The sequence below is a fragment of the Scyliorhinus torazame genome, chromosome 20 (genome assembly GCF_047496885.1).
Source record: "Scyliorhinus torazame isolate Kashiwa2021f chromosome 20, sScyTor2.1, whole genome shotgun sequence".
Lineage (NCBI taxonomy): Eukaryota > Metazoa > Chordata > Chondrichthyes > Carcharhiniformes > Scyliorhinidae > Scyliorhinus > Scyliorhinus torazame.
Genome location: NC_092726.1, coordinates 32717219 through 32729418, shown reverse-complemented (window position 1 = coordinate 32729418; position 12200 = coordinate 32717219). Strand labels below are relative to the sequence as shown.

At 47.9% G+C, this 12200-nt stretch overlaps 1 non-coding gene and 1 pseudogene across 1 annotated transcript; both read right to left on the bottom strand.

The window, feature by feature from the left end:
* Window positions 1-384: 384 nt before the first annotated feature.
* Window positions 385-562, bottom strand: LOC140397272 (U2 spliceosomal RNA; annotated as a pseudogene).
* Window positions 563-6711: 6149 nt separating this feature from the next.
* On the bottom strand, window positions 6712-6901 carry LOC140397884 (U2 spliceosomal RNA). Its single transcript, XR_011937307.1, has one exon. It is a non-coding gene; the product is annotated as a U2 spliceosomal RNA (small nuclear RNA).
* Window positions 6902-12200: the final 5299 nt, after the last annotated feature.

Genomic DNA, 12200 nt, shown 5'->3' with positions numbered 1-12200 from the left:
GACGCCGTGAAGGTATACCTACATCCAAACAGGATGCCGTTCAGCCTGTCGCCACACTTCCCCGTTGTGCAGGATGAAGGGATGTGGTAACTGAAGTGAGGAGTAGGCAAGTCGGCATCCGAGTGTGAAGGTGAGTGGCCTGTAAAAAGCAGCAGGAAATCTGAGTGGCATATCAGCTGAAAACGGAGCCTGGCTGCCGCAAGTCCGCGAGTCCATCGGCTCGCAACATTCGTGCACGAAGCTCCCGCCAGCAGAAAAGCTAGCAATGCTTTGGAGCCTGAAAGGCCTTAAATTGGTCAGGATGAGACAACTGGACAAGAGAGAAAAGAGGAAGCCAGGTTTTGCGGCATTTTCTGCTTTTATACATTTTGCGCCCCAAAGCGGGGAGACGGCACCATTCCTGGAAGCACTGCAAGACCGGGTTGATGCGTGGAGCGGAAGGAGCAAGCCCCTGAACCATCTCCGAGTCCTAAAAATCAATTTAATATTCGGTCCCCAGATTGAGGACATATCAGACATTAAACTGATAAGAACAGATTTTTTTTTTTTTTCAAAAAAATATACTTTATTCATAAAAATTTATCATGAGCATTTCAGAAACATTTCAAATTGTCTTGACTGTACATTTTCGGCAGGGTTACATGTTGCCTTGACTTTCTTTCATTCAATTTTGATATTGTCGTACACATATCACTCTTTACATTACAATTCCTTCTTACATATTTACAGTGGCATGTTTGTTTTATACATTGGAGTGTTGATTGCCCAGACCGAGGGGCTTTACACTGTTACGCGCCCCTCGGTGTACATTTGCTGGAAAGACTTTACACTGTGGTCTTTCCCCATTGCGCCTTGGCGGCAGCTGCCCCAAGCTTGAGTGCGTCCCTCAGCACGTAGTCCTGGACCTTGGAATGTGCCAGTCTGCAACACTCGGTCGAGGACAATTCTTTGCACTGGAAGATCAGCAAGTTTCGGGCAGACCAAAGAGCGTCTTTTACCGAGTTGATGACCTTCCAGCAGCAGTTGATATTTGTCTCGGTGTGTGTCCCTGGAAACAGTCCGTAGAGCACAGAGTCCTGTGTCACAGATCTGTTTGGGATAAACCTTGACAAATACCACTGCATCTCTCTCCAGACCTTCTTTGCAAAGGCACATTCCACAAGGAGGTGTGTGACCGTCTCATTTCCCCCACAGCCACTCCGAGGGCAGCGTGCATTGGTGCAGAGCCTTCGGGTGTGCATGAAGAATCTGACAGGGAGGGCCCTTCTCACCACCAGCCAAGCTAGGTCTTGGTGCTTGTTTGAAAGTTCTGGTGATGAGGCGTTCTGCCAGATGACTCTGGCAGTCTGCTCAGGGAACCATCCAACGTCCTCCACGGTCTCCTTTTCCCTGAGGGCCTCGAGGACATTACGTGCTGACCACTGCTTCATTGCCTTGTGGTCAAAGGTGTTTTTCTTCAAAAACTTTTCCACGAAGGACAGGTGGTACGGTACGGTCCAACTACTTGGAGCGTTCCGCGGCAATGAGGCCAGGCCCATCCTTCGCAACACCGGGGACAGGTAGAACCTCAGTATGTAGTGACACTTGGTGTTTGCATACTGGGGGTCCACGCACAGCTTGATGCAGCTGGACACAAAGGTGGCCAGCAGGATGAGGGAGGCGTTGGGTACGTTCCGCCCTCCCTTCTCCAGAGGTTTGTACATGGTGTCCCTTCGGACACGGTCCATCTTGGATCGCCAGATAAATTTGAAGATGGCCCGGGTGACTGCTGTGGCGTAGGGTCGGGTTATGGGCCAGACCTGCGCCACGTACAGTAGCACCGAGAGTACCTCACACCTGATGACCAGGGTTTTGCCCGCAATGGAGAGGGAGCGTTGCTCCCACCAGCCCAGTTTCTGTCTTACCTTTCCTATGCGCTCCTCCCAGTTTTTGGTGCACGCCCCAGCAGCTCCGAACCATATCCCCAGCACCTTCAGGTAATCTGACCTGACAGTGAAGGGGACAAAGGACCGGTCGGCCCAGTTCCCAAAGAACATGGCCTCGCTCTTGCCCCGGTTTACCTTGGCTCCAGAGGCCAGTTCAAACTGGTCGCAGGTGGTCAAGAGCCTGCGTACAGACGCAGGATCCGAGCAGAAGACGGCAACGTCGTCCATGTACAGGGAGGCCTTGACTTGCATGCCTCCACTGCCTGGGATCGTCACTCCTCTTATACCCGGATCCCTCCTGATGGACTCGGCAAAAGGTTCTATGCAGCACACAAAAAGGGCAGAGGAGAGAGGGCAGCCCTGCCTGACTCCAGATCTGATCTGGAACTTTTCTGATTCCCACCCATTGATTGAGACTGCGCTATAGATGTTTGTGTAGAGCAGTTTGATCCAATGGCGAATTCCCTCCCCAAACCCCATTTTGGAGAGCACATCCATCATGTAGGTGTGCGATATTCTGTCAAAAGCCTTCTCCTGGTCAAGGCTGATGAGGCAAGTGTCCACCCCCCTGTCCTGCACGTAGGCGATCGTATCCCTGAGTAGCGCGAGGCTATCAGAGATCTTCCTGCCGGGTACAGCACAGGTCTGGTCAGGGTGGATCACCGACTCCAGAGCAGACCTGACCCGATTGGCGATGACCTTTGCTAGAATTTTGTAGTCCACATTCAACAGTGAGATGGGTCGCCAATTTCGAATTTCTTCCCTTTCCCCCTTCTGTTTGTAGATGAGGGTGATGATGCCTTTCCTCATGGACTCTGACATGCTGCCTTCCAGAAGCATACTCTCGTACACTTCCAGCAGGTCTGGGCCCATCCAGTCCCACAGAGCCGAATACAACTCAACCGGCAAGCCGTCGCTTCCGGGAGTTTTACTCGTCTCGAAGGACTTGGCGGCCTTTGTCAGCTCGTCCAGAGTTAGTGGTTTGTCCAGGTTTTCCAGCTCGCTGTCGCCTATGACCTCCGTGATGGTCGACAGGAAGGTCTGGGAAACAGTGCTATCTGTTGGCTTCAGGTCATACAGTCCGGCATAAAAGGATTGGCTGATCCTCAGGATGTCAGACTGCGATGACTTTTCAGAGCCATCTTCTTCCTTCAGGCTGCTGATCACAGAGGTCTCTCTGTGCACCTTTTGGAAGAAGAAGCGTGAGCACTTTTCGTCCTGCTCCACGGAGCGGACTCTGGAACGGAAGATAACCTTGGAGGCCTCCGAGGTGTAGAGCGAGGCTTGCTGGCTCTTCACCTCTTGGAGATCCTCCTTGACATCCACCCCCATCGACTGCAGCTGGAGCAAATTTTGCATACTTTTCTGGAGCCTGGACATGACCCCTCGTCTCTCTCTCACCTTCTGAACGCCCTTGAGGATGAAAAACCTCTTGATATTCCCCTTGATTGCTTCCCACCAGAGATGTGGGGCCTCAAAGAGGGGTTTCACGGTTCTCCAACCTTTGTAATCCCTCCTGAGTTCCTCGATGTTCTCAGGGGTCAGCAGTTTTACATTTAGCTTCCACGTCCCCCTGCCTACCCCCTGGTCTTCCTGCAGGTGGCAGTCGGCCAGTAGGAGGCAGTGGTCAGAGAAGAACACCGGCGTTACGTCGGTGGACCTGACCGTGAAAGCTCGGGACACAAAAAAGAAGTCTATCCTGGAGCGGACGGACCCGTCTGGCCGTGACCATGTGTATCTACGCTGCGCGCCGTCTGCAGGGTTGCTGCAGACGTCGAGCAGCTTGGCGTCTTTTACCGTTTCCACCAGGAGTCTGGACGTAGCGTCTAGTTTGCTGTCGGCTTTGCTGGATCGTCCAGCCGCATCGATGATGCAGTTGAAGTCACCACCCAGGATGACCGGCTTGGAGGTGGCCAACAGCAGTGGGAGTTGCTGAAGAACTGCCAGCCGCTCACTTTTTACGGCCGGGGCGTACACATTAATAAGTCTGAGAGGGGTGTTTTTGTATTTCACGTCTGCTACGAGGAGGCGCCCGCCCACCACCTCCTTAACGTCGGAGATGGTGAAGTTGCCTCCCCGCAGCAGAATACCCAGGCCGGAGGAGCGGCAGTCGTTTCCTCCTGACCAGATGGATGGCCCGTGGGGCCACCAGCTCGACCAGCGCCTGTAGTTGCTGAGGTGCGGAATTCCGCACTCCTGCAGGAACAGTAGGTCAGCTTTTACATTTGCCAAATAGTTGAGTGTGGCTACACACCGCGAAGTATCTTTGATGCTTCGCACATTTATGGATGCAATTTTTAAACCCATTATAAAAAGGTAGATTTACCAGTCTCAAGAGTCCAGAGTCTATACAGTTGGCTGTTCCAGCTGTTGAATGTTCCCCAGCATGCCGGTGGTGCTCGCAAACGTTAGCACAGTTGCAGGGCTGAGAAAGCTGTTCTGGTCCGTACTGGCCCCGTGATTTTGATGCAGATGCATTGGGGGGGGGGGGGGTGGTGTAGCCCTGGGGTTCGTCGTGGCAGTCAGTAGGTGTTGGGGTTGCAGGCCGGTCTTCACCTGGGTTGTTGATGCTCGTTACTATCGGGGGTTGGTCTGTGACCTTGTTTTCTTCCCGGTCGGTGGTCTCGAGGGTCTGTGCCTTCCGTTCCACGTTGGTGCTTTGCCTCTTTATTTGAGGCCGATTCTTGTCCTGTTTTCCCTCATCGGATGAGGTGTCGGTGCTAAGTGCGCCGGCTGAGAGGTGTCGCTTTTTGCCACTACCCCTCGGGGGGTTCTTCAGTTTGTTTTTTTGTTTTCTCTTTCGTTTGTCCCTGTTCACTGTTTCCCAGGGCTCTTTATTCTTTGTCCCATCCTCTTCCTCTTCCATTGAGTGTTCCTCATCAGATGGGGCTGGGGTTGGGTTGTCAGGAGGTGCTGGGGCCTCCTCTTTTTGTTGGGGGCCCTTCTGTTGCTTTTCCTCATTCTGAGCCGTGGTGTCTTTTTCGGTGGAGGGTGTATGCACCTCCTCTCTGGTCGCCTTTTTAACTCCACTGCTGATGATTTGAGCGTATGTCGACCCGCGTTTCGGGCAGGCCCTGGAAAGATGGCCGGCCTCCCCACACAGGTTGCAGCACTTGTCTTCCTTGCAGTCCTTAGTCATGTGTCCCTCCTGCCGCAGTTTTTGCAGAAGGTCACACTGCAGTTTGCGGCAACATGCCCCGTTTTGCCACAGGTGTGGCATACTCGTAGATGTCCCACGTAGTAGAGGTAGCCACGATTTACTCCAATAGCGAAGTTGGAGGGGGGATGCAGGATGGCTCCGTTGCTGTCCGTTCTTAGGGTCACCTTAACCTGGTGCCCACTTGTCCAGATGCCGAAGGTGTCTTTCACTTGCACGCTGTCACTTTTCAGCTCAGCGTACCTGGCGAGGAACGTGAGCACATCAGACACAGGGACGTGGGGGTTGTACGTGTGCAGTGTAACAACCCGATTTCGCTGTGCCGGTAGCGTAAACAGAGGCTCCGCAGTCAGGATCGACAGGGGACTCTGGTTACCTTTTTCCTTGAAGACGTTCAAGAATTTGATGCACGCTGCGACGCTCTTGAAGGTGACATCAAAGAAACCATTCTTGGGGAAATTTTGCAAGCAGGAGATCTCTGTTGCTTTAAACCCACAACACTCGAGCAGCACCCGCTTCACGAAGAGTATCCGATCCAAAGGTGACTCTCCTTCCGTTTTCTTCACTGTGACTCGGACAGTGTTTCGCACTCCCCAGCCTGGTGGTCGGGATGCAGTTGCATCCATAGCTCGTACGTTGGGTGTGAAACTGCATACGCGTTAGGCCTAAACCAGAGGTTTAGGCCAGCATGCAGATCCACCAATAGCAGACAAGCTCCAAACGTTTCCTCTTTGACGACTTCAATCCCTCCGAGTTCTCCAATCCACGACCGACATGGAAATCCTCAGCTTCTCTCGATCAAATGAGACTACACTTGATCTAAGCCAAAAGGCCGAGAAGCGTTAGCCCATATTTCGCGGCAATGGCTCTTGTCCTGCTCGTCCACCGACATTCAGGTGCACGTTGCTGCGCTCGACTGTGCTTTGGAACTTTTAGTCTACGCTCACTGTTGGTCAAGAGACATACAGCTTGGCCGAGCACGGTGGAGTCTGTGCATGCAGAACAAGTAAAACACAACAGGAAGACATCGTCTGGCAAGCCGTCCCCTGTCGTCACCAGATGAAATGGAGACGCTGTGAAGGCCCAGTGACACCCAACGGAGGGAGTCGAAGTAATCTCCACCTTTGCCGAACAAAGGGCAATCCGTGCAAGCAGCAAGTACTGGCGGAATCCAACAGAGGGCAATGTCTAGTCACCCTGAGCTCCACCCTGGCGTGTTGGTCGTGGAGTCAGGAGAACGAAAAGAGACGCCGTGAAGGTGTACCTACATCCAAACAGGATGCCGTTCAGTCTGTCGCCACTCTTCCCCGTTGTGCAGGATGAAGGGATGTGGTAACTGAAGTGAGGAGAAGGCAAGTCGGCATCCGAGGGTGAGGGTGAGTGGCCTGTAAAAAGCAGCAGGAAATCTGTGTGGCATATCAGCTGAAAACGGAGCCTGGCTGCCGCAATTCCGCGTTTCCATCGGCTCACAACATTCGTGCACGAAGCTCCCGCCAGCAGAAAAGCTAGCAATGCTTTGGAGCCTGAAAATTTTTTAATTGGTCAGGATGAGACAACTGGACAAGACAGAAGAGGGGAAGCCAGGTTTTGCGCCATTTTCTTCTTTTGCACTATTTGTGCCCAAAGCGGGGTGAAGGCACCATTCCTGGAAACATTGCAAGACCAGGTTGATGCCTGGAGCGGAGCAAGAAAGCCCCTGAACCATCTCCGTGTCCCAAAAATCAATTTAATATTCGGTCCCCCGAAGGGGGCATACCAGATATTAAACTGATAAGAACAGATACTACACTTGATCTGAACCAAAAGGCCGAGAAGCGATAGCCCATGTTTTCCGGCTATTTCCCGAGTTATCCTTTTACCCTTAATGAGCTGGTAAAATTACTTAGGACGTTCGTTCATTTTACCTGCCTGTATACTTTCATGTACCGTTTTTGCTCTCCTAATTTCCTGAAGTTCCCAGTCCACATTGCGACCCCGGCCCCGGGTCACTGGCCGCGTGGAGTTTGCACATTCTCCCCGGTTCTGCGTGAGTCTCACCCCACAACTCAAAGATGTGAGAGGTAGGTGGATTAGCCACCATAAATTGGAAAAATTATTGACTACTCTAAATTTTAAGAACTGTGTATTTCATTGTAAAACAAAAAAGAGGCTGTCAGAGACCCCAGAGATTGTCCTACACGGTGAATCTGTGCAGTGCAGAGTCCAGGAGGCTGCAATCCGGTGTCACAGTAGTTTGCACGCTTGCCTCAGCGCGCCAGCAACCCAGGTTCAATTCCAGCCTCGGATGTCTGTCCATGTGGAGTTTGCACTTTCTCTGACACGGTTTCCTCTGGGTTCTCTGTTTTCCTCCCACAGTCCAAATATGTGCAAGTCAGGTGGATTCGCCGTGCTAAATTGCCCTTTAGGTTAGTTTGGGTTGCGGGAATGTGGATAGGGTGGCGGTGTGGGCTTAAATAGGTTGCTCTTTCTAAGGGCTGGTGCAGACTCGTTGGGCCGAATGACCCGCCTTCCGCTCTGTAGGGATTCTATGATTCTATAAAGAATCGTAACCTGCATTCGAGCCTGACGTGGGATTTCGAAACAATCCAAGGCGAATGGCACAGGCAGATTGGCTTCTGAAGTACAGCTTGGGTCAGTGTGGACAGTGGTTGGGAAATGAAACACATACATGTTCGGCTGCAGGGCAGGTGCATGTGTCCGTTGGACCACCAGGTTAGAACGGAAGAGCGAAATATTACTCCAGACTATATCTGGATGTGTTCAGCAGAGTGCACTGGGGACACGCAGATCTCGTACAGCTCAGCTTGATCTGTTTTTATGAACAATAGAGCCAAAAATGACACAGAAAAGTCAGTCCAAAGTATATCTCGACGTAGTGCACTGATGTGTGAACAGCAGTGTGGATAGGAAGGCAGAATTGTCCTTCTAAAGTTCACCAGCTTCTTCAATATAGAACAGTCGGCTGGATAGGAAAACAATTATTCTTCCTGAGCATAGCTGGATATGGTATTGTGGAAAGTCCGGTGGATTGGGACACTAACTAAGGTGGGATTTATGCAGTCGAGCAATTGGGGGCAGAGGATCTATCCATTGCTATCATTAAAAAAAAATCTTTATGACGTGGAAGACTTGTTTAAATTCCCCCTAACCTCCTGCGCTCCAGAAAGACGAATCCCAGCTTCTACACAAAACTGGGTTGCAGGACAGCCACATCCATCGTCACAGGGATGTGTGGGGCGGGCGGGACCATGAGGAACGAGGGCTCACCACTGCGCTATCCTTCTCCCAGTTTTACAGGTGCTTCCAGTCCCATTTTCAGCCTGTGTCACAACTGGCGTGTCCCATCCATCGATGAACTGTTTCATCCCTAAGCTGAGGGCTTGTAGGTGAATAGCCCCCGGTAGAAGGTCTCAAATGCCTCGTAGACATTTTTTGGCTCTGCCACTGGATTCGGTCTGCTGCTTCTAATCTGAGCTATTACCCCCGTGGCTGCCTGCTTTCTCAGCTGGCGAACCAGCAGTGGCTGGCTTTATCTCCGTGTTCGTAAAGGGTCTCCCGTACCTGGCGGAGTTGCTGCAATGCTCCCCTCGTGGAGAGCAGATCAAAGTCCATTTGTAGCTTTTTCCTCTCCGCCAGGAGTTCTTTGTTCGGGCCCTCAGAGTATCGCCTGTCTACCTCCAGTATGGAGTCCACAACTGTCGCCTAGCCGCCCTCTCTACCTTGTCTCTACGTGCGTTCTTGGCCATGATATCACCCCTGATCTCAGCCTTCGTGGCTTCCCAGAGCGTGAAGGGCGGGACTTCCCCATTCTAGTTATTAATAATATAGTCATCTGTGGCCTGTGATATTTTCTTGCACAAAGCATTCTGGGCAAGTCGGGCCATGTCCAACCTCCATGTGGGGGGCGGGGTAGCAGGCATTGAGCAAAAACGTATTAATCTGGCTGCATATTAATATGGAACCATATTGGTATGGAACAGCATTAATGTGGCTGGATATTAATATGGAACATTATTCATATGGAGCAGTATTAATATGGCTGCATATTAACTTGGAACCGTATTAATATGGAATAGTATTGATATGGCTGAATATTAATATGGAACAGTACTAATATGGAACAGTATTAATATGGAACCATATCTTCACAGCTCCAGGGTCCCAGATTTGATTCCTCGATTGGGTCACTCTCTTTGCGGAGCCTGCATGTTCTCCCGGTGTCTGCGTGCATTTCCTGCGGGTGCTCCGGTTTCCTCCCACAAGGCCCGAAAGACGTGCTTGTTAGGTGAATTGGACATTCTGAATTCTCCCTCTGTGTCCCCGAACAGGCGCCAGAATGTGGCGACGAAGGGCTTTTCACAGTAACTTCGTTGTTGTGTTAATGTAAGACTACTTGTGACAAAGATAATTATTATTAATATGGAATGTGGCTGGATGTTAATATGGAACTGTATTAGTATGGAACAGCGTTAATATAGCCGGATATTAAAATGGCCAGATATTAATATGGAACAGTACTAATATGGAACAGCGTTAACATGGCTGGATATTAATATGTAACAGTAATCATATAGAACAGTATTAATATGGAACACTACTAATATGGAAAAGTTATAATATGAGCGAATATTAATATGGAACAATGTTTATATGCTGGACATTAATAGGGAACAGTACTCATTTGTAACGGTCTTAAAATGAAGCAGCACGAATATGGAACAGTATTAATATGGAACAGTATTAATGTGGAAGAGTATTAATATGGAACAGTATTAATATGGAGCCGTTTTAATATGGCTGCATATTAAAATGGAGCAGAATTAATATGCTGGATAGAAATATGGAACAGTATTATTTTGGCTGGATCCCGTTCAGTTTTTGGAAGGGCATATACTGGCCTCGGGAAAGTTGTTTTTTAGGTCTCCAAAGCAATTCGCTTTACATAAACATGTTTAATGTTTAAAAACATGATTTATTATCGGGCACATTTTAAGTCCGATTACAGTAGGGCACTTTTAATTGGTGTGTTACTGTAAGGCTCTGTTTAAATAAGGTCCGTTTGACTGTAGGGCACTGTTTAAATACATTTGATTGACTATAGGGCACTGTTTAAATGCATTTGGTTTACTGTAGCGCACTGTATAAATACATTTGATTTCCTGTAGGGCACTGTTTACATGCATTGATTTACTATGGGCACTGTTAAAATGCGTTTGATTTATTGTAGGGCACAGTTTAAATGCATTTCATTTACTTCACCGCACTATTTAAACGCATTTGGTTTACAACAGGGCACTGTTTACATTCATTTAATTTACTGTAGGGCACTACTTATATGCATTTGAGTGTTGGGCACTCTTTAAATGCATTCAGTTAACTGTCAGAAACTGTTTAAAAGCATTTCGTTTACTGTAGGGCACTGTTTGAATGCATTTGATTCACTGCAGGGCATTTTAAAAATGCATTTAGTTCACTGTAGGATAATTTTTAAATGCATTTGATTTATTGTAGCGCCTGTTTAAAAACATTTGATTTACTATGTCACTGTTTAAATGCATTTGGTTTACTGTAGGGCACTGTTTAAATGCATTTGATTTAACGTAGAACACTGTTTAAATGCTTTTGATTCACAGGAGGGCAATGTTTAAATGCATTTGAGTATCGGGCACTATTTAAATGCAATTAGTTTACTGTAGGGAACAAAATGCATTTGATTTACTGTTGGGCACTGTTTAAATGCATTTGATTTACTGTAGGGCACTGTTTAAATGCATTTGATTTACTGTAGGGCACTGTTTAAATGCATTTGATTTGCTGTGGTGCACTGTTTAAAAGTATTTGTTTTACTCTTGCGCAGTGTTTAAACGCATTTGATTGACTGTCGGGGCACTGTTTAAATACATTTGATTTATTGTCGGCACTGTTTAAATGCATTTAATTTACTATAAAGAACTGTTTAAATACATTTGGCACCGTTTAGATATAATTGATTTATTTTAGGCCACTGTTCAAATGCATTTGATTTACTGTAGGGCACTGTTTAAATGCATTTAATTGACTCGAGGGCAATGTTTAAATGCATTTGATGGACTGTTGTGCGCTATTTAATTATATTTGATTTACTGCAGTACACTGTTTAAATACTTTGGATTTATTCTGGGGCACTGTTTAAATACATTTGATGGACTGTTGTGCGCTATTTAATTATATTTTATTCACTGCAGTACACTGTTTAAATACTTTGGATGTATTCTGGGGCACTGTTTAAATACATTTGATTTACTGTCGGGCAGTTTAAATGCATTTGATTTACTGCAGGGCACTGTTTAAATGCCTTTAGTTTGCTGCCGGGCACTGTTTAAATGCACTTGACTTACTGGAGGGCATTGTTTCAATGCGTTTGATTTCGTGTCGGACACTGTGTAAACGCATTTAATTTATTCCAAGGCGCAAATTTAAATACTTTTGATTTACTGTCAGGCACTGTTTAAATGCAATTAATTTACTATAAATCACGATTTAATATATTTGGCTCACTGTCGGGCACTGTTTGAATGCATTTGATTTACTTCATGGCACTTTTTAAATGCATTTAGTTTCCGGTAGGGCACTGTTTAAACGCATTTAATTTATTGCAGCGCCTGTTTAAATACATTTGATTTACTGTGTCACTGTTTAAATGCATTTCATTTACTGTAGGGCACTATTTAAATACATTTGATTTACTAGAAAGCACTGTTCAAAAACGTTTGGTTTACTGTAAGGCATTGTTTGAATGCATTTGATTTAACTTAGGGCACTGTTTAAATGCATTTGATTCACAATCGGGCACTGTTGAAATGCATTTAATTGACTCGAGGGCACTGTTTAAATACAATTGATGGACTGTTGTGCGCTATTGCTGCGCTCGACTGTGCTTTGGAACTTTCAGGCTACGCTCACTGTTGGTCAAGAGACATCCAGCTTGGCCGAGCACGGTGGAGTCTGAGCATGCAGAACCAGTAAAACACAACAGGAAGACATCGTCTGGCAAGCCGTCCCCTGTCGTCACCAGATGAAATGGAGACGCTGTGAAGGCCAGTGTCACCCAACGGAGGGAGTCGAAGAAATCTCCATCT